The 14,759-nt window shown below is 47.7% G+C and overlaps 1 protein-coding gene across 3 annotated transcripts in view; it reads left to right on the top strand.

Annotated features, from left to right (window-relative positions):
• Window positions 1-14,759, top strand: part of DEFB109B (defensin beta 109B) — an 85,255-nt gene that overhangs the window by 47,528 nt on the left and 22,968 nt on the right. The window contains exon 2 of one of the 3 annotated variants that reach the window (XR_006201419.1): window positions 11,792-11,870. The exons of the other annotated variants lie outside the window; for them this stretch is intronic. The gene's annotated coding sequence lies outside the window, so the exon portion shown is untranslated. Of the gene's footprint in view, window positions 1-11,791; window positions 11,871-14,759 lie in introns of those variants that run through there. 3 annotated transcript variants of the gene reach the window in all.

The following is a 14,759-nucleotide window of genomic DNA, read 5'->3' on the forward strand; positions in this document are numbered from 1 at the left end:
TTAATATATACGTGTGTAAACTTTTAACAACATATATTTTATGTAAGTAAAAACATTACATTTGTTATACACTTTCTTTTTTTAATGTTTATTTTTGAGAGAGAGCGTGCACAAGTGGAGGAGGTGCAGAGAAAAAGGGGGACAGGATCCAAAGCAGGATCTGTGCTGACAGCAGAGCACCCGATCTGGGGCTCAAAGTCACGAACCATGAGATCGTGACCTGAGTGGAAGTCGGACGCTTAACTGACTGAGCCACCCAGGCGCCCCTGTTAATATGCTTTATGTTTCACTCTGCACCTTACCTTCTGACTCAAACAATTGTTCCTGAAAAATCTCCCTGTGGGCCCATGTAGCTCTGGTTCATTAAGGCTCACCGAGGTTTACTATTTATTTGTGTAGATGCACTGGGTTTTTCTCTTCTAGCCCTTGTTAGCTGACATTGGGAAAGTTCCATGTCCCTTCCAATAGAATTGTAGCCATGGGTATTGCCGGGCAAATGTCGTTGTTAATGTGAACAGAAATTAAGGACCAGGATGCCCACACCATCACGCTCCGGCATTTTCGCACAGACTCCAATTCCAAGCATTACTGCTACCCTTAATGTCTGGCTGCTTGTCTCCTGATCCTCTCCAGCCTGGAAATCCCAGATGTCTGCGTTCATGCATCTCAGTGTGTCGCAGGGGGCGAAACAGGCACGTGTGAGAGGTCCATGGGTTTCCTGAAGGACTCAGGAAATTCTGCAGTTTCCCTGGGAGGGCGGGTCGCCAAGCTGCCTTCGAGGGCATCACACACCTTTCCAGCTCTCCAACAGGGATCCAGAATATTTCCAGAGTGTCAAGTTGGGCCGAAAACACTGTTACTGGATCTCAGTTGTCAGAAATGTCAGATTCTGGACTCTAAGCTGATGCAGACAACTCTGAGGAACCTCCTGGCCCCAAGAGTTCACCATCTCCAGCCTTTTCAGGAGGACAAGAGCAGTTCCTACATCCACAAATGTAGGTGGAAAAGTCTAGTGGCCCTGGAGGGCCAGAAATGGCCTCCTTGGGTCACTGCAGCCAGGACAATGTGCCTGGTCCCTCAGGACACACCTCACAGCACAGGCACCTGCAGGGATGGTGGGTGTGTATGTGGGGGTTGGGGGAGCTCTCAGTAATCATCTTTGCTATTCATCTAATGAAAGGTGGCAGATAACGTTTCTGTGAGAAGTGGCAATTGGGACAACTTTATAAGATATTAATACCACGTAGCCTAGAACATAGGAAAAATTATTCCTGACTCATTTACATCTCCATAAAAACCTCCAATATTAAGGCAGAGGATCACTTGCTCCTTATTTTTAAATAAACCATTTACCTGCACTCTCTCTAACCACAAAGGTCTATGAATTCAAATATCATCTTTCTATAGAACACAAACACATTTTTGAATCCATTTAATCCCAAATTAAATGAATCCCAAATCTGACCAAGGCCAGGCAATGTGCACACACACCTGCAGTCCCAGATGCACACGCTTACCCCACATACCCACCAGATGAACCACAAAATGTGTGATCAACATGCCCGAAGCTATGTAGATGGCACAGCCCACTGCTCCTTGAGAACGCACCATTGAACTTATTTTGACAACCTGCCAAAAACTGAACTTACTTTGACAACACTAAATACCAGTAGGAAATGGGTGAAAAGAAAAACCTACCCACGCATCAGGCAAATCCATTCCCAATGCGGTTCTTCCAGGTCCCAGAACATGGGTCACATATTGCAAAAATGGAAACGCCCCCCCATCCATCATCAGCTGACTTTCCACACACCACAACTGGCAAATCCTCAGACCCAGAAGTAAGACCTGCTCCTCTCCAGAAATCCTGCCGTGGAGACCTACAGCCCAATACCCAGTAAACACTTATGCATGCTGCATGCGATGTCCATGAACATGTGCAGAAAGACAGCGCCCCGCCTGCCTAGACAACCACAAGCCACGTCACAAAATACGTCCTGTGTGTGAGCTCACCTGGAATATTGTCTCCACTACCTGCGGGCACAACCACAAACCTTCTGTCTTCACCTCCTCACCCACGAGTAACTGTGTGTGTGCGCGCGTGCATATGCTCGTGTGTCAACACTTGGACAGAGATGACTGGGATACATCCGGAGACCTGTTATTCTTCTTGTTACCCCTGGAGCTCCTCCCGACACGGGACTTGCCAACGTGCATTGCCACCTGTACATACCTGCATGGTTGAGCAGGTGGTTTTCCCGTTCAGGAATTCCCGTGCTGTGTTCGGCTAGCGAATCATGACAACATTGGAAGGCAGGGGGAATTCTGTTTTCCTGAGGTTGGATTCGGGCTTTGGCCGGGATTGTTCTGGAGCAATTTCCACTGGTCCAAGGCACAGTCGTCTGGTTTCTGTTTCTTCCGCGTGCTCCTCCAACTCAAGAACTTGGACGCAGGAGTGTCCTTCAGGCAACAAAACTGTTCCTTTCTCTCTGGAATGGCAGCAGAGTTCTTCTCCTTCCTCTAGAGACTCCCCAGGTTTTCCTAAGTTCATTTCTGACTTCAAGGAGCCACCAAATGCGTACAATTACTGTACGCATTTGATTTGCACAAAGGCTGTCCTAGGACTGCATGAGCCTCTGGAAGTTTTCTAAGTACCCTCAGGTGTGTAAGGCTGGAGCCCCACTGCAAGTCTCAGAGAGGGCTATCTGCCCGTCTGAGCAACCTCAGAATTCTCTAAGTCCTCTAGGGAGGCTCCAGAACCATGGGTGCTGGCCTGTTTTGCCCCTGCTGGTGGAGAAGTACAGGATGATGCCCTCCCCAGGCTTTGGTGAATACTGGTATGGAGATACCTTCACCATAATGGGGCTGGGAAAACCGGATGGCAGCAGGCTAGCCAGGGGGGTGAGAGCTGATGGAGCGCTGGGGGCTTGATGCCCCTTGTAAGTAGAGCTTCTGAGACCTGGAGGGGGCGATGTGGGGCTGGTACTGTTATGCCCAGAATTCGTGATCCCCACATACCGCCAGGGAGCCGAGTCCGATGCAAAAGCAAAAGAGCCTTTATTCGAGCTCAAGCTCAATCCCCTACCTGCACCGACGCAGCGGTGAGATACCGGGGAGAGAGAGAGAGTTTCAAAAGGACAAAGGTTTTATTGGGGCCTAGGGGCAGTTGGTGAGGTAATGGCTGTGGCCTCAGCCGATTGGCTGGGGAAGGGTCCTGGGGGAAGGGTCCGAGTCCTGTTAGGCAGGTGAGGGGGGGTGTTACTCAAGGGGAGGAGGTGTGGTCAAGGTGAAGGACACAGAACAAGATGGAGTCCGCCGGCGTAGGCCCGCCCTTTCAGTACCGCTTTCTCACTGGAGCGCTGCCCCGCCATCCATGTGGCAAAACTATGAAAGCCTCTGAGTGGCCTGTGGCAGGCAGGATCTGGACCAGTGTCCCTCATCAATGCCCGGCAGTAATGCGTCCCAGAGTGGTGCGCGAGGCCCCGCTTTCACGCGTGGCCTCATGTGGCTTGTTGCCTTTTCCCTGCTACTGCCCTTCTTTGCCCTCCCAGGATCACATTTCACGGTGCGGTCCTAGGACTCTGCCTCCAAACTACACGACAGGGTCCTATATCAATCAGTACGTTGTCAGATACTCAAAGAAATATATGCTCAATCTCCGTCTCTTTACGTTAACAATATCTTCATTGAAATGACTAATAATTGTGTCATTAGGATCACCCCTGTGATTGTTACTGTTACTTGCCATGTATTATTATGGTTATCATGGATCTTTTGTGTGATTGTTATGTAATGTTGTGTAAAGCTTCTCGGTTTGCGAAAGCTGTCCAGGCTACTGCAGATGATTAGAAGAGTAACCCGAAGACGTACATACACCCAGCACCTTGGGGCTCCTGTACTGTCTTGTCTGGTGCTAGTTCAAAGGATGGGCCCCCTGAAATATTCCACGCTCCTTCTGGATGCAAGGGCCTGCCCATACCAGCCGGGGGGGGGGGGGGACTTGGAAAGGACACCCTCGTCTTATCTTAGGCTCTGGAAAATATTAGACACATCGTCCACATGCCAGCAACTCTATATGCAGACCTGCAGCCCCTAGAGAAGGCTTCCTTGCATCAACTGGGCCACCTAAAGTTTTTCTAAATAAACTCAGGTCCACAAGCCCCTTATGCCAGCAGGGATGGGTCGTGAACAGTTTCTGTTACCCAACTGAGATCCCAGGGGGAATCAGCTCAGGGCCCAGGAAACACCCCTTTGTAACTGGAACGGGCCCATGTGTTCACCAGAGCCTCCGAAAAAATTTTAAGACTGTTCAGGAGCCCATGGATCCACTGCCACAGGCAAAGGATGCTCACAGAGTGCTTTCCAGAATTCCCGAGCTTCTGGAAATTTTCTAAGTCTCCTCAGGTGTCCAGGGATGGCTGGAGCTATACGAAAATGCACTGAGCAGGTGACTGGCCTGTTGGAGCAAACACAGAATCTTCTAGCAAAGCCGGGAACCACTGGTTTTGTCTGTCTCGCCGCTGCAGGTAGGGGAGAATGGAGGGTGACAACCCCTCCAGCAGCCTTTGGAGGAGATACAAGTACCCAGAAGTCCCAGCCATGGAGGGCCACGGAAGAGCAGACAGCAGAAGGGCAGCCAGATGGTTTGGGACGACACAATGCTAGGGGCTTATTGTTTGTCAGAGTCCGTGCTTCTGGGCGCCATATGTAGGTCTGGAGCCCTGCCTTCTTGGGACGGGGCCCTGCCCCATCAGCCAGCTGTCTCATCTCCCCAAAGCTGCTGGGTCTTGGTTGGCCTGGATGCTCAGGGCTTGGGGTTCCTTTCGGGTTCCCCATGTTTGCACACGCCTACTTCCAGCTGATTTTCTTCTCTTTCTGGCTGGTCACCTCTGCCTCCTAGGACTCCAAACTACCTCATGAGGCCCAGTATCTGTACCTACATTCACTAAGGGAAATCTCTTCTCTGTGTCTCAAGTCCATAGGTTTACTATTATTGTCAATATAGTCAATAGGTATGAGTGTCAGTATCACATGCTTATCATCATGATTGCTGATACGCATCGGTTTTTATTATGACCGATTATTAATGTTATTACCGATTATAATTGTGATTCTATCTTACAGCATGGCATATAGCTTCTCCATTCAGGAAGGGCATCTGGCTGCCAGACACGACTACAAGGGTCCCCTACAGACACACAGACACACAGCTGCCTCAATTGAGGTGTCACAAGGGCGCCCAAAGACCACCCAAGCTCCTGGAAGCATTCCTAGTCGCTTCAGTGGCCCCAGAAATCCTGTTACCACGCTGGAAGGCACAGGAATGTCCACCTGCCTGCCTGAGTGACTTCGGGGTTTTCTAAGTCCTACAGGAAGCCCTCAGTGTCCTATAAGTTGACTACAAAATTATAACCCATGGGGCGCGTGGCTCAGTCAGTTAAGCATCTGACTTCAGCTCAGGTCATGATGTCATGGTTCGTGAGTTTGAGCCCCATGTCTGCAATGACAGTGCAGAACCTGCTTGGGATTCTCGCTCTTTCCTCTCTCTCTGCCCCTCCTCCCTCTCAAAATAAATAAATAAACTTAAAAAATCATAATCAATAAGAAAAAATAGATGAATACTGTTACTAAGAAAATACTTGTAAGAATAATAATGACTAACAATGAAAATGAAATGATAATCAACATAATGATTATAATAACACCACCACTACTAATGACAAGAACAATAAACCTAAGGTAATGGGAGGTGAGAGTACAGACTCCCCTGTATGAATGGCAAGGGACCAGTTTCTGGCCTCATGGGATAGTTTGAGGCCAGAGTCCAAGGTCTGAAAAAAGAAAAAAAATTAAGGCAGAAAGTAGCAGCAGAGGAAAAGAGAGAGCCGAGGAGAAGGATGTGAGTGAACTTGGGAGCTCCGTGCACAAAGCTCAGAGGGGTGTCCTGAGGAAAACAGAGGGACTTCAGTCCTGGGCCTGCCCATCACTGCACACCCACCGGGTTTCAGAAGTTCTGCGTTCTGGATGACGGGGCTGGGCTCCAAGCAGGGAAGGCAGGAGCCAGACCCACCCTCCGCACATAGAGGCCCCAACTATACCTACGTTAGGTCCCAGCATTGCCTCAGCTCTTGCTGCCTGGATGCCCTTCCAACAGCTCTTCCCCACAGAACCCTGGGGGACTTGTTTGGGGGAGGCCAGGCAGGGCAACTGCAGGGGGGCTGTGGGAAGGTGTCCTCAATGCTGTTCCTGGACCAGCAGGGGGCGACAGACCAACACAAGTAGTTCAAGGATGCCCTGACCTACTTCATGAAGGCCATCCTTGCTCAGGCCAGAGGGTCATCATCTCTGTGCCTTCCAGGGCAGTACCTGCATTTCCAAGACACCTGAAGGTACTTAGACTATTTCCAGAGGTTCAGAAAGGCCTAGGACACTCTTCAGGTGTGGCAATGGCAGTTTCTGGGCTCTGAGCAGACATCAAATTCTAAGGAGGCACATGCCGGTATAGACACCCTGTCCGTCCTTCCCAGGACAACAGGGCAGTTCCCAGGACCCTGAGTAGACTTACAAGAAAATTTTGTGATAGATCTTCCTGGGTCATCGATGCCAGAACAAGAGGTGCTGGCATCGTGAGGGGACTTGCAAATTTTTAGGGGTTCAGCAGATCAAGAGTGCTCCCCCTGGACACCCTGTCTGCCTACAGAAGAGTCTTGGGAATGCCATGGATGTCATTCGTGACTCATCCATGCCTGCAGGAGTGGATCCTGTGCCCCAGAGTTAGCTTAGAGCATTTAGTGCTGACTTGGATGTGACAAGGAGACAGGACAGCAAACGTGGTTGCTGGGTCCTCAGGGGTATTGCCACATTTTTCCAGAGGCTCTGGAAGTGCAAGGATACCCAGGCAGTGGAGTGAGAGTAGGGTTGCAGCTGGCATGTGCGCGTCTGAAATCATCTTCAGTAAATCATGCAGACTTAATCAACAGTCAGCCTCTCTTCAGTGTTGCATAACCCCACAAAAATGACCCACAGTAAGAATGGTAATAATTAATAAAAATTAATGGTGAATAACAATCAGAACTATCATGATAATGAACAAAGTGACAGAAATACTAATGAATTTAGTAGTGACAGTAATATTAACCTAAGGAGGCAGCGATCATGGTACATCCTCCTCTACGTGAATGACGAGGCACGCATATGGGGTGGGTTGGAGTCAGAGTCCTAAGACTGCACCACTCCCTGTGTTCCATGGTTGTACATGTGAGCCACAGGAGGAAGGGTAGCTGTCAGCGGGCATGCGTGAGCACAGAGACCCGTGCATGGACCTCTTCAGGAGAAGAATACTGAGCGGAGGGTGAAGGGCTCTGGTCCTGCACTGTTGTCAGTCACAAAACCCAAACATGAGATTTATCCTAAGACAAGCGAACTTAGGATTTTCTGATATTGGAGCTACAAAGAAGCTTCGAGAATATTCAAATTGACACCTTCCAATGAGTATTCCAGAATAAATTTCAGAGTAATTACCAGGGAGCCTTGTTCAAGCAGACTTCCAGGCTCCACCCCACCCTACCACACTGAAAATGTTGAGAGTGCATCTACACGTCCACATTAAACAGCAACTTTCCCTGTTAGTCGCACACACAATAATGATTAAGAGACCCCCGATGTGGATTCAACAGATCCAGATCTGTACGGGCGCTGTGGACATCCAAGGAAGACAATCTTCTGCCAACGTCCATACGCCTAGTCAGTAGCAGGTCTGGAGATCCAGCACCTCCATCCAGACCTTGTGTCTCCACGTTCAGTGGCATGTCACTGCCCCGCATTGTTCCATTTCATGAGGAGCGTTTGAAAGTAAATGACCATGTGATCCACGCTTCGAGGAGCATAGTGTGATCCCCACAAGTAAGAAGCCCACACCTTCGTGGGGGAGGTACGCGTGTGTTCAGCAGACTAACACACGGGGTGGTAAGCACCGTCCCAGGAGCAGGGCACCAAGGGCATTCAGACCAGAAGCGAGTGCGGTGGTTATTATTAGGAAAGCCCGGGCAGCATTCACCGACAAAATGGCTAGTCACTAACTAACCCGACTGGTTTCTCCTTGTAACTTGATATAGATGGCTCTGTTCCTACACTTTGATCTGCCACCAAGGTGTTTGGAGCTTCTGTCCCCATTTAATAAGCTTTTCTGATCAAACGGTGCACCCACGTCCTGCTACTGAACTGAGTGTCCGACCGAACAAGGATGTCCAGTCTTCCCTTGAAGGCAATTGTGTATGCGTAGAACACCTGGGTCCATGAATATCCCTAATGAGGTACAGAAGGGTGCTTATCATCCAGACAAAGACATTCTGCCAGTGCTGGAGAGCCGCAGACGGAAGTCCTCTCTGCCTCTCGGAAATGAAGCCAAGATTTCTCCTCTCTCCAGCCCTCCTCTTTACCGTTGTCTATGAGCCAAGTTCTACCAGGTAACAAAAGAAACTTTGCCAAAGTCTTGGTAAGAGTCGAGTGCCTGAGACCTTATGGGGATCCAGTACTTGGAGCAAAATCGCCGTCACCTGAACCCCGAGCAGCGGGCTCGCAGGAAACCGGAGGACCCCGTGGCTGGGACCTGCAGTCACCTGACTCATCAGTCCCCACTAGCAGCTCTCAGTCAGATGAAGGGAAGTCGGGGTGCTTTAAGTGTCTGAAACCCTCTTTGCTCCACCACTGAAGATGGATTTAATTAGGCAAGTTTACCAGTATTTTCTAGATCCACATAACCCCCCAAATGGGGCATTCTTCTAATAATTGTTGGTTTCCAAGGTCCTCTACCTACCTGCAGCAAAAGTCCAGGGTATTCCAAGGTACTGGCGTAAAAGCCCCACCAGAGCTGTATGGGCCCCAGCAGAGGGATGAGCAAGGGGGTCTCCTTGAAAGGCTCACTCTGATCTCAGAAATGTCCAATCCTTTGCTCCTTAGTGCTGCTGGTGTCCTGTGCTTGACTCTGTCCCTTGAGGCTCCACCCCAACCCCTAGTTTTTTCCCCCCTTTCCGACATCTAGTCTTACAAAGTTAAACTTAAACACAGGCATCAGCAACGACACCCCAGTGGAGTGTATCTTCCTGCATTCAGCGTGCAAACACGGGTCACGGGTGTGAGGCGCCCTGCACAGACATGTAATTGGATGGGCACTCCTCGCTTTCACCCAAGGAAGTGGCCAGATACCCAAAATGGATCATTAAATTCCCTAAAACTCGGGACCTGTAGCTCCAAGGAGGCACAAGCAACATAGTGCTCTCCATCAAGTGGAATGTCTTGTCATCTGCTCCTGACAATTCGGGGCCTCGAGGATCGGGAAGGGATAGGAAAACAGGCAGAGATAAGAGGAGCTGGGCTGTCCTCTTATTTGTCAGGGAACTGTTGACTCCTGTGTTTTATGTTGTTTGCAAAAGGATGCTTCCCAAAATTTCCACCAGAAAATATAATGGGAGGCACGCTTAGTCTCGGTGAATCCCGACTTCCCCAGCGAAGCCTGGGTTTTAAGGGACTGCTTACTGCGAACAGGTAGACAGTACTTTAGGTTGGTGGGGAGGGTATGGCTTATAAAGTGGCTGCAACTCGGTTCCAGGAGAGCTACTCTGGAGGAAGCAGCGGGGGCGAGATTCGGGTGCGCAGAGGCTGGGGGTGGGAAGCCGGTCCAGTATATCAGATATTGTCAGGCTCCCACAGTAGGGGAGGCCCTTACCAGGAAACAGGCATGCCAAGGAAGATATGATGGCCCCTGATTCCCAAGAAGTCACAGGCCAGTCACTTTGGTGGCTGTATAGCCCAGGAGAGAGTCACCAAGCCCCAAAACAGAGCTGTGGCACAGGATGAAGGAGAGCTTCCCTAAATGAGAGGTGGAAGAGGAATAAGACATGACCAAACGAGTGACAAAAGCCAAAGGCAACACAAGGTTGGAATGCTTCAGGACCCCCGCCCTGCAGAAGCAGGCTTTGGATGGAAAATCACGGCAGCAGTATGGTACTGGGAGTGTCTGAGGCTGTCTCTCCAGGGCTTTCATTGCATCTTGCCCTTAGTAATAATCTGTGTGTGTGCATGTGTGTGAAGTATATCCACCGTTCCACACGCACAAGGGTTTGGGCGGGAACAACAGTCTGGAATCATACCTCTGGGTCTGGGGTCAAGCTACTCCATCCCACTGTGAAGAGCTAATATGTAAAAGCCTGGCTGAGCTCATTATGAATTAACTTGAAAATGTTTCTCTTATTTAAAGGGAAGAATAAGTATTCTTTTATTTATTTATTTTTAATGTTTATCTTTAAGACAGAGGGAGAGGCAGAGAGCGAGGGAGACACAGAATCTGAAGCAGGCTCCAGGCTCTGAGCTGTCAGCAGAGAGCCCAGCGTGGGGTGGGGCTCAAACTCACAAACTGCGAGATCATGACCTGAGCCACCCAGGCGCCCCAGAATAAGTATTCTTTTAAATGATGCAGAAGTATTTTCTTATCAAAACAAAAGAGCATTTATCCTTGTTACAATGAGCAGAGAAGCTATGTATGACAGGTGCAGATACCTTGTCGTTGACAAGGTCTCGATGTTCTAGTCTATTGTTTGTATTTTATAGAGGAAAAGTCAAGGCTGTGAAAAGTGAGGGCCTCAGCATAAGAGACTCTTAAAAACTGAGAACAAACTGAGGGTTGATGGGGGGTGGGAGGGCGGGGAAGGTGGGTGATGGGTATTGAGGAGGGCACCTTTTGGGATGAGCACTGGGTGTTGTATGGAAACCAATGTGACAATAAACTTCATATATGGAAAAAAAAAAAGTGAGGGCCTCCCCCAGGCTGCAGGAGGGAGCTGTCACTCAAGGCTTGGTCTTCACCTCCTCCCCGCCAGGGCTCCACGGTCCTGCCTCCTTTCTAGGACTCCCGGACCTGGTGAGAGGTGAAGCCATATCCGAGGACATTAACTCAGGAGCACACAGAGCTGGGAACTTCAGCTTAAAATGTCCACGTGGCATTGCCACAGACCCATCTGATTGGTACTTACTAAGCAGTCATCCTCACTAACCAGATGGGTTGCATGGAAGACAGGAAATGAAGTCTTACAGCTTCCAAATTTTGAAAACTAATTCTTTTTTGTTTTGTTTTCAGTCACTCAACCAAAAGAAAGGAAAGTAGTGTTGTGTTTAGAAAAGCAGAGGCAAACCCGTTTCTGATACCTGTGCTGGGTGCACTGGGATCTCTCCTGCTGCCCTCAGGGGTCGTTTGCAGCGGGACTGAAGGTTTTCCTTGGGAAGCCAGGAGAGGGGAGGGGGGTACCGAGTGGAAGCATGAAGGGGAAATACAATGGGGCCGAGAACACAGCTCCACCTCTGTCCCGCTCCCGCCCTCACCCAATCATCGAGCTTGGCCAAGGTGCTTCTTTTTCCCTTGGCCTCATTTCCTCACCTGGAAGTTGACTAAGAAGACCAGATTCTCTTCTGTTTTGAAAGCAAAAAGCTAGATACGACATTGTGCAATCTACAAGATTCACTAGCAAAGAACAATTTTAAAAAAGTAAGAAAAATGCCTTTGGGGTGCCTGGGTGGCATCCGGGCTTCAGCTCAGGTCATGATCTTGCAGTTGATGGGTTTGGGTCCCGAGCTGAGCTCTGTACTAAAAGCTCGGAGCTTAGAGCCTGCTTGAATTCTGTGTCTCCCTATCTCTCTGCCCCCCTCCCCCTCTCTCAAAAATAAATAAATAGTAAAAAAAAATTTGTTTTTAATTCAGGGAGTCTTATAAATAGTTACAATAACCCTCCTTTCTGCACAGCCAGGGGCAAATTCAAGGAGATCTGTGAGCACCCAAATGGCTCCTGCCAGGAATTTTGCCTTGAAAAAGAAGTCCATGCCAGGCAATGTTTAAATGGCCTAACATGCTGCCTGCCTGTGGGGAATGAGCCCTTCATCAAGCCTACAACACCCAAGGAAAGATGAATTCTTTTTGAAGCTTTGTGTTTCTTTTGACATTTTATTCTCTCTTCTGTGCTCTCTCTCTCTTTCTGTCTTTTCACAGGGATTCTTATGGAGTCCTCAGTAAATAATAAAGCAAAACTAGCAAGCACAAGACCAACTTCAAAAGTTCATCTTGTACATTTTCACTCCATTACTGTTTGGTCCCCATCTTTCTGTCGGGTGTGGACAAGCTTCTAGTTAAGTGACCAGGGTTGGGTGGGGGAGCTGTGATCATACCTATCTTTTGCCAGGCACTGCTGCCCCTGAACCCAGCATCTGGGGGCACCGCTCCCCTTCTCACTGGCAAAATGCATTACCTCCTTCCATGCAGCCTCATGGCATCTCTTCCCTGACAAAGAGGCAACGTACAGGAAATTTTCCCAGACAGAGCAGCACCCAGATACAAGACAACCTCTTCTACATTCTTTCCAGAGGTAGCGCTCTGGCCTGTCCATGTGTTTCTGGCTGAGATCCATGGAATTTCTCAAGTTCCCACTTTCACTGGGCATGGCCATTCAGCTTTCCTTCCATCCTGTAAGCCACTGCACTGCTCCCTCTGCCTGCTCTAACAAATTACCACAGATCTTTGTTTTGTTAAAGCAAAAACAATTCATTATCTGACAGCTCTGTCGGTCAGAATCTAACCAGAGATCCATGGACGTGGATCTCAATGGGGTAAAATCAAGGTATCAGCAGGACTGAGTTCCCTTCTGGAAGCTCTACGGCTCCCTTCCTCTATGGTTAGGGCAGCAATGGTGGAATGTTCCTGTGCATCATGGGCCATCATGCTTCACCCATCTTTAAAGCCAACACCAGGCTTTAATCCGTCTCATATCCTAACACTCAAAACTAACCTTCAGCCTCTCTCTTCCCTTTTTTAAGGAGGCGTGTCATTAAATTGGGCCCACCTAGATAATTTAAGGCAATCTCCCTATTTTAAGATCAGCCAACTGGGATCTTCAGTTCCAGCTTCCAGGGCAACCTCCTTTGCCATGTGAGGTGACATATTCACAGGTTCCAGGGATGGATGGATGAAGTCAATGTCATACACACACAGACACAATGGAATATTACTCGGCCACGAAAATAAGGGGACCCTGCCATTTATGACAACATGGATGGATCCTGATGGCATTACATACACTAAGCAAAATAATTCAGAAAGACACAGCAAGACAGATGCCATCTGAGTTTACTTATATGTGTAATTCAAAGAAAAAAAAACCACAACAAACTCATTGATATAGGGAAAGACTGGCAGTTGCCAGAGGCAGGGGTTGGGGGATGTGTGGTGAAATGGATGAAGGGGGTCAAAAGGTATGAACCCCCAGTTATAAAATAAATAAGCCCTCAGGGTGTCATGTACAGCACTCGACTACTACACGTTTGGAAGTTGCTAAAAGAGTAAAACTTAAAAGTTCTCATCACAAGGAGAACTTTGTAACTGTGTGTGCTGACAGATGTTAATAAGACTTACTGTGGTGATCACTTCACAATACAGACATACATTGAATCATTATGTGGTACACCTGAAGTGAATATAATGTTATGTATCAATTATATCTCAATAAAATTTTTTCTTTTTCGGTTATCAGTAACATGAGAGGACATTCAGTAAGCATATCAAAGATCTGAATAAGATGACCACCAACTTAATCTAATTAATATTATTTAAAAACTTCACACAACCACAGAATAAACATTCTTTTTAAGTTTGTTTATTTAATTTTGGTAGACAGAGAAAGAGAGTGCATGTGAGTAGGGGAGGGGCAGAGACAGAGGGTGAGAGAATCCCAAGCAGGCTTTATGCCATCAGCACAAAGCCCGACATGGGACTTGATCTCACAAACCATGAGATCATGACTTGAGCCAAAATCAAGAGTTGGACACCCAACCAACTGAGCCACCCAGGTGCCCCAAACATTCTTTTTAAGTGTGCACTTACCAATATAAACCACAAAACAAGTCTTGATAAACAAAATTATCGAAATCATACAAAGTATGTTCTGCAACCCTAACAAAAGTAAAGTAGAAACCAATATTCAGTATTGGGGAAATTCCCATATATTTGGAAATTAAACAATGCACTCTGAATAAAAATGAGTAAGCATTTTGAACTGAGTAAAAAAGAAAGCACATCATATCAGAATGTGTGGAATAAAGCTAAATTAGCATTTTGAAATACATTGTAGTATCTATATGTTCACATTGCCAAAGAAGAGAAAATCTAAAATAAGAAAGACAGGAGAGTAATAAGGATAATAAGAAAAATTTATTAAACAGAAAATCAACATAGAGCAAAGATGAAATCAAAAGCTGGTTCATTGGAAAGATCAATAAAATGTACAAACCCCTTATGTGCTGATCTGAGAGAAAGTCAAGGGAGAAACTAAACACAAATGACCAACATCAGTAATAAAAGAAAGGAACACATCTTGGATCAATAAGAAGGTCTTATTTGGCATAGCTTTATGTCATTAAATTCAACAACTTTGGTGGAAAAGGGTAAATTCCTTTAAAGAAACAGACTACCAAAACTTAAGAAAGAAGAAAAGGCAAAACCATATGGACAGAAAGATAAGTGGTGGTCAAGGGCTGGAGGCCTGAGCCGTTGACTGCACAAAGAGAGGAAGAAAGGTAAGGGAGCCATCCAATGCACGATTGTGATGCTGGTTACGCGACTACATGCATTTTTCAAAACTCATAGAAATGTACCCTGAATTTCAGGATGCCTCGCTGGCTCAGTCAGAAAAGCATGTGACTCTTGATCTCGGGGTCATGAGTTT

The sequence above is a fragment of the Panthera leo genome, chromosome B1 (genome assembly GCF_018350215.1).
Source record: "Panthera leo isolate Ple1 chromosome B1, P.leo_Ple1_pat1.1, whole genome shotgun sequence".
NCBI lineage: Eukaryota > Metazoa > Chordata > Mammalia > Carnivora > Felidae > Panthera > Panthera leo.